The sequence below is a fragment of the Ixodes scapularis genome, unplaced genomic scaffold (genome assembly GCF_016920785.2).
Source record: "Ixodes scapularis isolate PalLabHiFi unplaced genomic scaffold, ASM1692078v2 PGA_scaffold12__126_contigs__length_90152505, whole genome shotgun sequence".
In the NCBI taxonomy this organism is placed as follows: domain Eukaryota; kingdom Metazoa; phylum Arthropoda; class Arachnida; order Ixodida; family Ixodidae; genus Ixodes; species Ixodes scapularis.
This window is the reverse complement of record NW_024609838.1, coordinates 55,096,585-55,110,071: the sequence shown is the minus strand read 5'-3', so window position 1 is coordinate 55,110,071 and position 13,487 is coordinate 55,096,585.

Sequence of the window (13,487 nt, the reverse complement as noted above, 5' to 3'; positions counted from 1 at the left end):
ATAAAGAATCCGCATCTCAATCCCGCCAAAAGTCAAAATGCATGGTGGAGTAAGGATATATATATATTCGTCACGGGCACATTTCATCATCGTACATGGCCTCCGAGAAGGAAATAAACGAACGAGTGCAAATAAATCAACCGTATTTAATGCAATGAATAAAGAATCCGCATCTCAATCCCGCCAAAAGTCAAAATGCATGGCGGAGTAAGGATATATATATATTCGTCGCGGGCGCATTTCATCGCCGTACATGGCCTCCGAGAAGGAAATAAACAAACGAGTGCCAATAAATCAACCGTATTTAATGCAATGAATAAAGAATCCGCATCTCAATCCCGCCAAAAGTCAAAATGCATGGCGGAGTAAGGATATATATATATTCGTCGCGGGCGCATTTCATCGCCGTACATGGCCTCCGAGAAGGAAATAAACAAACGAGTGCCAATAAATCAACCGTATTTAATGCAATGAATAAAGAATCCGCATCTCAATCCCGCCAAAAGTCAAAATGCATGGTGGAGTAAGGATATATATATATTCGTCGCGGGCGCATTTCATCGCCGTACATGGCCTCCGAGAAGGAAATAAACGAACGAGTGCAAATAAATCAACCGTATTTAATGCAATGAATAAAGAATCCGCATCTCAATCCCGCCAAAAGTCAAAATGCATGGCGGAGTAAGGATATATATATATTCGTCGCGGGCGCATTTCATCGCCGTACATGGCCTCCGAGAAGGAAATAAACAAACGAGTGCCAATAAATCAACCGTATTTAATGCAATGAATAAAGAATCCGCATCTCAATCCCGCCAAAAGTCAAAATGCATGGTGGAGTAAGGATATATATATATTCGTCACGGGCACATTTCATCATCGTACATGGCCTCCGAGAAGGAAATAAACGAACGAGTGCAAATAAATCAACCGTATTTAATGCAATGAATAAAGAATCCGCATCTCAATCCCGCCAAAAGTCAAAATGCATGGCGGAGTAAGGATATATATATATTCGTCGCGGGCGCATTTCATCGCCGTACATGGCCTCCGAGAAGGAAATAAACAAACGAGTGCCAATAAATCAACCGTATTTAATGCAATGAATAAAGAATCCGCATCTCAATCCCGCCAAAAGTCAAAATGCATGGCGGAGTAAGGATATATATATATTCGTCGCGGGCGCATTTCATCGCCGTACATGGCCTCCGAGAAGGAAATAAACAAACGAGTGCCAATAAATCAACCGTATTTAATGCAATGAATAAAGAATCCGCATCTCAATCCCGCCAAAAGTCAAAATGCATGGCGGAGTAAGGATATATATATATTCGTCGCGGGCGCATTTCATCGCCGTACATGGCCTCCGAGAAGGAAATAAACGAACGAGTGCAAATAAATCAACCGTATTTAATGCAATGAATAAAGAATCCGCATCTCAATCCCGCCAAAAGTCAAAATGCATGGCGGAGTAAGGATATATATATATTCGTCACGGGCACATTTCATCATCGTACATGGCCTCCGAGAAGGAAATAAACGAACGAGTGCAAATAAATCAACCGTATTTAATGCAATGAATAAAGAATCCGCATCTCAATCCCGCCAAAAGTCAAAATGCATGGTGGAGTAAGGATATATATATATTCGTCACGGGCACATTTCATCATCGTACATGGCCTCCGAGAAGGAAATAAACGAACGAGTGCAAATAAATCAACCGTATTTAATGCAATGAATAAAGAATCCGCATCTCAATCCCGCCAAAAGTCAAAATGCATGGCGGAGTAAGGATATATATATATTCGTCGCGGGCGCATTTCATCGCCGTACATGGCCTCCGAGAAGGAAATAAACAAACGAGTGCCAATAAATCAACCGTATTTAATGCAATGAATAAAGAATCCGCATCTCAATCCCGCCAAAAGTCAAAATGCATGGCGGAGTAAGGATATATATATATTCGTCACGGGCACATTTCATCATCGTACATGGCCTCCGAGAAGGAAATAAACAAACGAGTGCAAATAAATCAACCGTATTTAATGCAATGAATAAAGAATCCGCATCTCGATCCCGCCGAAAGTCAAAATGCATGGCGGAGTAAGGATATATATATATTCGTCACGGGCACATTTCATCATCGTACATGGCCTCCGAGAAGGGAATAAACAAACGAGTGCAAATAAATCAACCGTATTTAATGCAATGAATAAAGAATCCGCATCTCAATCCCGCCAAAAGTCAAAATGCATGGCGGAGTAAGGATATATATATATTCGTCACGGGCACATTTCATCATCGTACATGGCCTCCGAGAAGGAAATAAACAAACGAGTGCAAATAAATCAACCGTATTTAATGCAATGAATAAAGAATCCGCATCTCAATCCCGCCAAAAGTCAAAATGCATGGCGGAGTAAGGATATATATATATTCGTCGCGGGCGCATTTCATCATCGTACATGGCCTCCGAGAAGGAAATAAACGAACGAGTGCAAATAAATCAACCGTATTTAATGCAATGAATAAAGAATCCGCATCTCGATCCCGCCGAAAGTCAAAATGCATGGCGGAGTAAGGATATATATATATTCGTCACGGGCACATTTCATCATCGTACATGGCCTCCGAGAAGGAAATAAACGAACGAGTGCCAATAAATCAACCGTATTTAATGCAATGAATAAAGAATCCGCATCTCAATCCCGCCAAAAGTCAAAATGCATGGCGGAGTAAGGATATATATATATTCGTCACGGGCACATTTCATCATCGTACATGGCCTCCGAGAAGGAAATAAACAAACGAGTGCAAATAAATCAACCGTATTTAATGCAATGAATAAAGAATCCGCATCTCAATCCCGCCAAAAGTCAAAATGCATGGCGGAGTAAGGATATATATATATTCGTCACGGGCACATTTCATCATCGTACATGGCCTCCGAGAAGGAAATAAACGAACGAGTGCCAATAAATCAACCGTATTTAATGCAATGAATAAAGAATCCGCATCTCAATCCCGCCAAAAGTCAAAATGCATGGCGGAGTAAGGATATATATATATTCGTCACGGGCACATTTCATCATCGTACATGGCCTCCGAGAAGGAAATAAACAAACGAGTGCCAATAAATCAACCGTATTTAATGCAATGAATAAAGAATCCGCATCTCAATCCCGCCAAAAGTCAAAATGCATGGCGGAGTAAGGATATATATATATTCGTCACGGGCACATTTCATCATCGTACATGGCCTCCGAGAAGGAAATAAACAAACGAGTGCAAATAAATCAACCGTATTTAATGCAATGAATAAAGAATCCGCATCTCAATCCCGCCAAAAGTCAAAATGCATGGCGGAGTAAGGATATATATATATTCGTCGCGGGCGCATTTCATCATCGTACATGGCCTCCGAGAAGGAAATAAACGAACGAGTGCAAATAAATCAACCGTATTTAATGCAATGAATAAAGAATCCGCATCTCGATCCCGCCGAAAGTCAAAATGCATGGCGGAGTAAGGATATATATATATTCGTCACGGGCACATTTCATCATCGTACATGGCCTCCGAGAAGGAAATAAACGAACGAGTGCAAATAAATCAACCGTATTTAATGCAATGAATAAAGAATCCGCATCTCGATCCCGCCGAAAGTCAAAATGCATGGCGGAGTAAGGATATATATATATTCGTCACGGGCACATTTCATCATCGTACATGGCCTCCGAGAAGGAAATAAACGAACGAGTGCCAATAAATCAACCGTATTTAATGCAATGAATAAAGAATCCGCATCTCAATCCCGCCAAAAGTCAAAATGCATGGTGGAGTAAGGATATATATATATTCGTCACGGGCACATTTCATCATCGTACATGGCCTCCGAGAAGGAAATAAACGAACGAGTGCAAATAAATCAACCGTATTTAATGCAATGAATAAAGAATCCGCATCTCAATCCCGCCAAAAGTCAAAATGCATGGCGGAGTAAGGATATATATATATTCGTCACGGGCACATTTCATCATCGTACATGGCCTCCGAGAAGGAAATAAACGAACGAGTGCAAATAAATCAACCGTATTTAATGCAATGAATAAAGAATCCGCATCTCGATCCCGCCGAAAGTCAAAATGCATGGCGGAGTAAGGATATATATATATTCGTCACGGGCACATTTCATCATCGTACATGGCCTCCGAGAAGGAAATAAACAAACGAGTGCCAATAAATCAACCGTATTTAATGCAATGAATAAAGAATCCGCATCTCAATCCCGCCAAAAGTCAAAATGCATGGTGGAGTAAGGATATATATATATTCGTCACGGGCACATTTCATCATCGTACATGGCCTCCGAGAAGGAAATAAACGAACGAGTGCAAATAAATCAACCGTATTTAATGCAATGAATAAAGAATCCGCATCTCGATCCCGCCGAAAGTCAAAATGCATGGCGGAGTAAGGATATATATATATTCGTCACGGGCACATTTCATCATCGTACATGGCCTCCGAGAAGGAAATAAACGAACGAGTGCAAATAAATCAACCGTATTTAATGCAATGAATAAAGAATCCGCATCTCGATCCCGCCGAAAGTCAAAATGCATGGCGGAGTAAGGATATATATATATTCGTCACGGGCACATTTCATCATCGTACATGGCCTCCGAGAAGGAAATAAACGAACGAGTGCAAATAAATCAACCGTATTTAATGCAATGAATAAAGAATCCGCATCTCAATCCCGCCAAAAGTCAAAATGCATGGCGGAGTAAGGATATATATATATTCGTCGCGGGCGCATTTCATCGCCATACATGGCCTCCGAGAAGGAAATAAACAAACGAGTGCCAATAAATCAACCGTATTTAATGCAATGAATAAAGAATCCGCATCTCAATCCCGCCAAAAGTCAAAATGCATGGCGGAGTAAGGATATATATATATTCGTCGCGGGCGCATTTCATCGCCGTACATGGCCTCCGAGAAGGAAATAAACAAACGAGTGCCAATAAATCAACCGTATTTAATGCAATGAATAAAGAATCCGCATCTCAATCCCGCCAAAAGTCAAAATGCATGGCGGAGTAAGGATATATATATATTCGTCGCGGGCGCATTTCATCGCCGTACATGGCCTCCGAGAAGGAAATAAACGAACGAGTGCAAATAAATCAACCGTATTTAATGCAATGAATAAAGAATCCGCATCTCAATCCCGCCAAAAGTCAAAATGCATGGCGGAGTAAGGATATATATATATTCGTCGCGGGCGCATTTCATCGCCGTACATGGCCTCCGAGAAGGAAATAAACAAACGAGTGCCAATAAATCAACCGTATTTAATGCAATGAATAAAGAATCCCCATCTCAATCCCGCCAAAAGTCAAAATGCATGGTGGAGTAAGGATATATATATATTCGTCACGGGCACATTTCATCATCGTACATGGCCTCCGAGAAGGAAATAAACGAAAGAGTGCAAATAAATCAACCGTATTTAATGCAATGAATAAAGAATCCGCATCTCAATCCCGCCAAAAGTCAAAATGCATGGCGGAGTAAGGATATATATATATTCGTCGCGGGCGCATTTCATCATCGTACATGGCCTCCGAGAAGGAAATAAACAAACGAGTGCCAATAAATCAACCGTATTTAATGCAATGAATAAAGAATCCGCATCTCAATCCCGCCAAAAGTCAAAATGCATGGCGGAGTAAGGATATATATATATTCTTCACGGGCACATTTCATCATCGTACATGGCCTCCGAGAAGGAAATGAACGAACGAGTGCTAATAAATCAACCGTATTTAATGCAATGAATAAAGAATCCGCATCTCAATCCCGCCAAAAGTTAAAATGCATGGCGGAGTAAGGATATATATATATTCGTCACGGGCACATTTCATCATCGTACATGGCCTCCGAGAAGGAAATGAACGAACGAGTGCTAATAAATCAACCGTATTTAATGCAATGAATAAAGAATCCGCATCTCAATCCCGCCAAAAGTCAAAATGCATGGCGGAGTAAGGATATATATATATTCGTCACGGGCACATTTCATCATCGTACATGGCCTCCGAGAAGGAAATGAACGAACGAGTGCAAATAAATCAACCGTATTTAATGCAATGAATAAAGAATCCGCATCTCGATCCCGCCGAAAGTCAAAATGCATGGCGGAGTAAGGATATATATATATTCGTCACGGGCACATTTCATCGCCGTACATGGCCTCCGAGAAGGAAATAAACGAACGAGTGCCAATAAATCAACCGTATTTAATGCAATGAATAAAGAATCCGCATCTCAATCCCGCCAAAAGTCAAAATGCATGGCGGAGTAAGGATATATATATATTCGTCACGGGCACATTTCATCATCGTACATGGCCTCCGAGAAGGAAATGAACGAACGAGTGCTAATAAATCAACCGTATTTAATGCAATGAATAAAGAATCCGCATCTCAATCCCGCCAAAAGTTAAAATGCATGGCGGAGTAAGGATATATATATATTCTTCACGGGCACATTTCATCATCGTACATGGCCTCCGAGAAGGAAATAAACGAACGAGTGCAAATAAATCAACCGTATTTAATGCAATGAATAAAGAATCCGCATCTCAATCCCGCAAAAGTCAAAATGCAGGGCGGAGTAAGGATATATATATATTCGTCGCGGGCGCATTTCATCATCGTACATGGCCTCCGAGAAGGAAATAAACGAACGAGTGCAAATAAATCAACCGTATTTAATGCAATGAATAAAGAATCCGCATCTCGATCCCGCCGAAAGTCAAAATGCATGGCGGAGTAAGGATATATATATATTCGTCACGGGCACATTTCATCATCGTACATGGCCTCCGAGAAGGAAATGAACGAACGAGTGCTAATAAATCAACCGTATTTAATGCAATGAATAAAGAATCCGCATCTCAATCCCGCCAAAAGTCAAAATGCATGGCGGAGTAAGGATATATATATATTCGTCACGGGCACATTTCATCGCCGTACATGGCCTCCGAGAAGGAAATGAACGAACGAGTGCAAATAAATCAACCGTATTTAATGCAATGAATAAAGAATCCGCATCTCAATCCCGCCAAAAGTCAAAATGCATGGCGGAGTAAGGATATATATATATTCGTCACGGGCACATTTCATCATCGTACATGGCCTCCGAGAAGGAAATGAACGAACGAGTGCAAATAAATCAACCGTATTTAATGCAATGAATAAAGAATCCGCATCTCAGTCCCGCCAAAAGTCAAAATGCATGGCGGAGTAAGGATATATATATATTCGTCACGGGCACATTTCATCATCGTACATGGCCTCCGAGAAGGAAATAAACGAACGAGTGCAAATAAATCAACCGTATTTAATGCAATGAATAAAGAATCCGCATCTCAATCCCGCCAAAAGTCAAAATGCAGGGCGGAGTAAGGATATATATATATTCGTCGCGGGCGCATTTCATCGCCGTACATGGCCTCCGAGACAGAAATAAACAAACGAGTGCAAATAAACCAACCGTATTTAATGCAATGAATAAAGAATCCGCATCTCAATCCCGCCAAAAGTCAAAATGCAGGGCGGAGTAAGGATATATATATATTCGTCGCGGGCACATTTCATCGCCGTACATGGCCTCCGAGACAGAAATAAACAAACGAGTGCAAATAAATCAACCGTAATTAATGCAATGAATAAAGAATCTGCATCTCAATCCCGCCAAAAGTCAAAATGCATGACGGAGTAAGGATATATATATATATATATTGGTCACGGGCACATTTCATCGTAGTACGTGGCCTCCGAGAAGGAAATAAACAAACGAGTGCCAATAAATCAACCGTATTTAATGCAATGAATAAAGAATCCGCATCTCAATCCCGCCAAAAGTCAAAATGCATGGTGGAGTAAGGATATATATATATTCGTCGCGGGCACATTTCATCGCCGTACATGGCCTCCGAGACAGAAATAAACAAACGAGTGCAAATAAATCAACCGTAATTAATGCAATGAATAAAGAATCTGCATCTCAATCCCGCCAAAAGTCAAAATGCATGACGGAGTAAGGATATATATATATATATATTGGTCACGGGCACATTTCATCGTAGTACGTGGCCTCCGAGAAGGAAATAAACAAACGAGTGCCAATAAATCAACCGTATTTAATGCAATGAATAAAGAATCCGCATCTCAATCCCGCCAAAAGTCAAAATGCATGGTGGAGTAAGGATATATATATATTGCCGCGCGCAAGGCTGAGAAAGCAACGCTCGGTCACGGTCCTCCAGAAAGTTCCCGTTTATTCATGTGCCGCACGTAACTTCTATCATTTATCCCTGCTTTTGTTTTCTAGAAAGTGCGTGTTCATTCTCGCCCCGATCACGCGACGCTCGAACCGCTTTCCCCGAATCTTCGAGATAGCGGCGCACTCTAGATAAGAGGCCGCCCGCGACCTTGTCGAGTCAGTCTCGCCCTAGCGCTCGATTCTGCTGACACGCCGAATTCGACGCCCGCGACGCTCTGCTTTCTTCTGTTTCCTTCTTTATTTTTTTGGCACAAGTTCGCCACATTAAACGTTTATTTCTTTCTGTTTATTTCCTGTTTTTTGTTTGGTCACCACCCGTGACATTTGGTGGAGGTGCGAGGACTCGGACTGTGGGTGACGTCGCTTCGGGTTCCTCCGCTGGTGGAGCAGGTTTTCGTAGCGTCAGCCGGTTTGTTCCGAGGTCGATGACGGCGCCATACTCGCAGAGAAAGTCCATTCCGAGGATAACGTCCCTCGAACAGTCTTGCAGAACGACGAACTTGACAGGGCACGTTTCACCGTGGATCTCGACGCGAGCAGTGCATCTCCCGACTGGTGTGATGAGATGTCCTCCGGCGGTTCGTATTTGGGGTCCTTCCCACGGCGTCATGACTTTTCGAAGGCGGCGGGAGAGCCTCCCACTCAAGACTGAGTAGTCTGCTCCGGTGTCCACGAGTGCCGATGCGTCGTGACCGTCGATGACGACGTTTAGGTTGTTGGACACCGTTGCAGGGGCGTCGTAGCGATGCGTGGCGTCGGGAGAGTGGGAGCGCTCCGGCGTTCTTGGAGGCTCTTTAGGTCGGTCGTCTTCGGCAACTTCACCTCCAGGGGTTGCCGCGCCTAGTTTCCCCGGCGAGGAGCGAGGGGCGACAGGCTTTCACGTCGGGGTCGGTGCATCGGCGAAGCTGGACGTCGTGGCGATGGCGACCGGAACTCTCGGCGGGACGCAGGCTCGGGGGACTGGGGTCGTCGCAGCTACTCGTCGATCTCCCGAGGGCGTTCACCACACCGGGGGCGCGGGTCGTTTGGGTGGAATCCGCGCAGCCCGAGTCGTCGGTATGGGCATCGGCGGTACACATGGTCGGCTTCCCCGCAGTGGTAGCAGAGCGGGCGTCGGTCGGCCGTTCGCCACACGTCGGTCTTCCTCGACGAGGGTTGCTCCGGGAGAACGTCGTGGACTTGTCCTTCCTGGCGTCGAGGATACTGTGGCATCGGAGGGTCTCGTCGGGGTGGCGCCGTGGTCTGGCGGTTAGCTTGCGGCGATCTTCGGGCCATGGCGGCGTAGCTCAAAGTAGGCTCCTCTGGCGTCGTCGTTTTGATCGGAATCTCAGGTTGGAAGGCTCGGTGGACTTCCTCTCGGACGACCTCGGCGAGCGACAGGGAGGACGAGCGATCCGTAGCGGGGAGCATCTTGCGGATTTCTTCCCGGACGACTTCACGGATGATGTCACGGATGCCTGGGAGATCGGTACCAAGGTCGTATCCGGATGTCGCCAGAGTAGTCACGCCAGGGTGCCGCTCGTAGTGTCTGGCGCGTGCTAGTAGCGCACGCTCCATATTCGTCGCCTCCGTGACGAACCCGTCGACAGTTGTCGGAGGATTGCGAATGAGACCTCCGAATATCTCGCTTTTGACACCCCTCATCAGGTGTCGCAGCTTCTTCTCCTCTGTAGCCTGAGGATCGGCGCGGGCGCTCAGGCGAAGAACATCCTCAACGAAGCTGGTGATGCTTTCATTCAGACCTTGGGTCCTTGTTCGAAGGATGTCTTCGGCCCTCTCGCGTCGGTGTTGGCTGGTAAACGTCTTCACTAGCTCTTGCTTGCACACCTCCCACGAGGTTAAAGAAGCCTCGTGGTTCTCCAGCCAGTACCTTGCAGTACCTTCCAGCGAGAAGTAAAGGTTCTGCAAGCAGTGCTCACCTGACCACCCGTTATGTCGGGCCACACGTTCATAATGTTGCAGCCAGTCCTCGATGTCCTCGTGGGTGTCTCCGTGGAAAGGCGTCGGAGTTTTGGGTGCGACGGGCAGGTATACGACGCTGGCGGTGGACGGGTCCTGGGACGACTGGCTGTCCATCGTTGGCCTCGTTGGCTGCTTAGTCTTGGGCGGTAGAGGTCCGAATTCCGGGTGTAGACCTTGGGTGCGACGACTGAACCGGATCTCGGAAGTGCTTCCGTCGGTTCTTCGTGGGCTAGGCGTCGGACTTGCACTGTGGGCCCTCGGAGGGGTACGCGGCAGGGGCATGCGGTACCCCGCACCTCCACCGAATGTCACGGGTGGTGACCAAACAAAAAACAGGAAATAAACAGAAAGAAATAAACGTTTAATGTGGCGAACTTGTGCCAAAAAAATAAAGAAGGAAACAGAAGAAAGCAGAGCGTCGCGGGCGTCGAATTCGGCGTGTCAGCAGAATCGAGCGCTAGGGCGAGACTGACTCGACAAGGTCGCGGGCGGCCTCTTATCTAGAGTGCCCCGCTATCTCGAAGATTCGGCGAAAGCGGTTCGAGCGTCGCGTGATCGGGGCGAGAATGAACACGCACTTTCTAGAAAACAAAAGCAGGGACAAATGATAGAAGTTACGTGCGGTACATGAATAAACGGGAACTTTCTGGAGGACCGTGACCGAGCGTTGCTTTCTCAGCCTTGCGCGCGGCATTATTCGTCACGGGCACATTTCATCGTAGTACATGGCCTCCGAGAAGGAAATAAACAAACGAGTGCAAATAAATCAACCGTATTTAATGCAATGAATAAAGAGTCCGCATCTCAATCCCGCCAAAAGTCAAAATGCATGGCGGAGTCAGGATATATATATATTCGTCACGGGACATTTCATCGTCGTACATGGCCTCCGAGAAGGAAATAAACAAACGAGTGCAAATAAATCAACCGTATTTAATGCAATGAATAAAGAATCCGCATCTCAATCCCGCCAAAAGTCAAAAGTAACTCAGGGTCCCTCTGTGTTTCAGTTCTGAGTCTGTCCTGTTTTGTCTCGCTCACAAGTGCGGCAAGCATTTCCACAGCGTGTACTCCAGCATCCTCGAAGGCTTGCTTGTGTTAAGGACTACGCTTCCCAGCTCTTGACAAAGCGTCAGCTAGCACAAGCTTTCTGCCAGGCAGGTAGAAACTGTAGCGTGAAGTCGTAGCTCATCAGTCTCAAAAAAGAAACGTTGTAGGCGAGGGGAAAAATCACCCAGCCTTTTTTTTTTTTTTTGATAAAGCGACCAACGGGATGTGATCAGTCTCAAGAAAGATGTGTCTACCATATGTGAGGTGGTGAAACCTCTTACATCCAAATATCAGCCCAAGCGCTTCCTTCTCAATCTGAGAGTATCGTGATTCGCTGTCCGAGAGTGACGGGGAATCATACGCTACAGGGCGCGACGACCTGTACAGCTGCAATAAGGCCGCTCCGAGGCCATCGGTAGACGCGTCAGCTCACAGTTTTGTGGGTCAGCTAGGGTCCAAAAGTGCGAGGACTGGAGCACTGGTCAGCATGAGTTTTAATTGCTTCCACTCACTGTCATGAGCCGCCGTCCACTCAAAAAGTACATCTTCGCGAAGAAGTTGTCTAAAATTTGCTGTACGTTCGGATAATATTTTTTAAGTATTTCCCAAAGTAATTTATAACGCCAAGCATGCTCTGGAGAGGTTTTTTGTTTGTGGGTTCATCCGTCTCCCCGATATTTTCTAAAAGACTTGGATCAGGTCTGATACCTTCTTTGCTCACTATATTCCCAATAAAAATTACTTTTGGAATTTTAAACTGGCATTTCTCTTAGTTAAGCGTCAGGCCTGCGCTGTGTGCAGTTTGCAGAGCTGATCGCAGCCGATCATCGTGCTCCTCTTGCGTAGATCCCCAGACCAGCACGTCATCAATGTAAAGACGTATCCCCTTCAGTCCTTCAAATATTTCAGACATCGCACGCTGGAATACCTCTGGCGCAGAAGCCAATTCAAAAGCAACCTCAAAAATCGGTATCTTCCAAAGGGATGCCGATTGTGCAAAGTCGCGATGTTTCGTCAGTCAACAGGATTTGGTGAAAGCCTGCCCGCGCACCAAGCTTTGAAAGCACTGTGGCGCTAGCAAGCTCAGCTTGTATATCTTCCCTTCTCGGCATTTCGAGATGCTCACGTCTCGGACACTCATTGCTTCTTCGTGGGTACGTGGATACCCTTAAACTGCCGTTCTTCTTTTTAACCAAGAACAGGGGGCTTACCCAGTCTGAGTGCTGCTTCATTCGTGTGATAATTCCTGCCTGCTCCATGCGGCTCAGTTCTTGCTTCAGCGGCTCCATTAGGGCTTGAGGTACCCTACGGGTGAGTTGAAAGAGAGGCACTGTGTCTTCCATGAAAGAGATGCTGTATGGCCGTTGGATTTTCCCTATGCCTTCAAACAGTGCTGGAAATTCTCGCTGAACTTGGGATTGAGTATCCGTGGTGGTGGTGATCTCGTGCACATGGTTCACTAAACCTAACTTTTCACAAGTAGGCAATCCTAGAAGTGCACGCCTGTTCTTCTTGACGACAAAAAACTCGGCAGAAACAACGTTTTCTCGGAACGTGAGCACGAGTTTGGCATTTCCAAGGTAGCCCATAGCGCTGCCGTTGTAGCTTTGTAACACTGCCGGACTCGGTATCAGGTGCTGCCTGGAGTTGGCGCTTCCGAAGAGTGACCGCGGGAGGAGCTTTACTTGGGAGCATGTGTCTACCTTGAACTGTATAGGCATTTTTTCAATCATTACCTTGATCAACTAGTCTTTCTCGGCGATTTTTTCAGACTCGCCAACCTGAAGTATCTCAGTATCTCAAATTATCTTCTGACGGTATTTCTAGTTCCTCCACTTGCCGTCTGCTTTGCTCATCTTGAGGCTTTGGGTCACAACATATCACTAAATGGTGTTCCTTTCCTCACAAATAGCATATCTTTCCAAAAGCTGGACATCGGCGTGGTGCGTGAAATCGGTTGCATCTTCGACATCGCAGACGTGACGCACTTTTTTGCTCTTTTGCATGGCGTCTACTTGTTCTCTGGTGTCGGGTGCTGATCCATCCACATCCTCGCTTGTTGCGACAAATTCTCTGCAGCTTTGCAGAGTCTCGTTGCTTTCTCAAGGGTCAGGTCG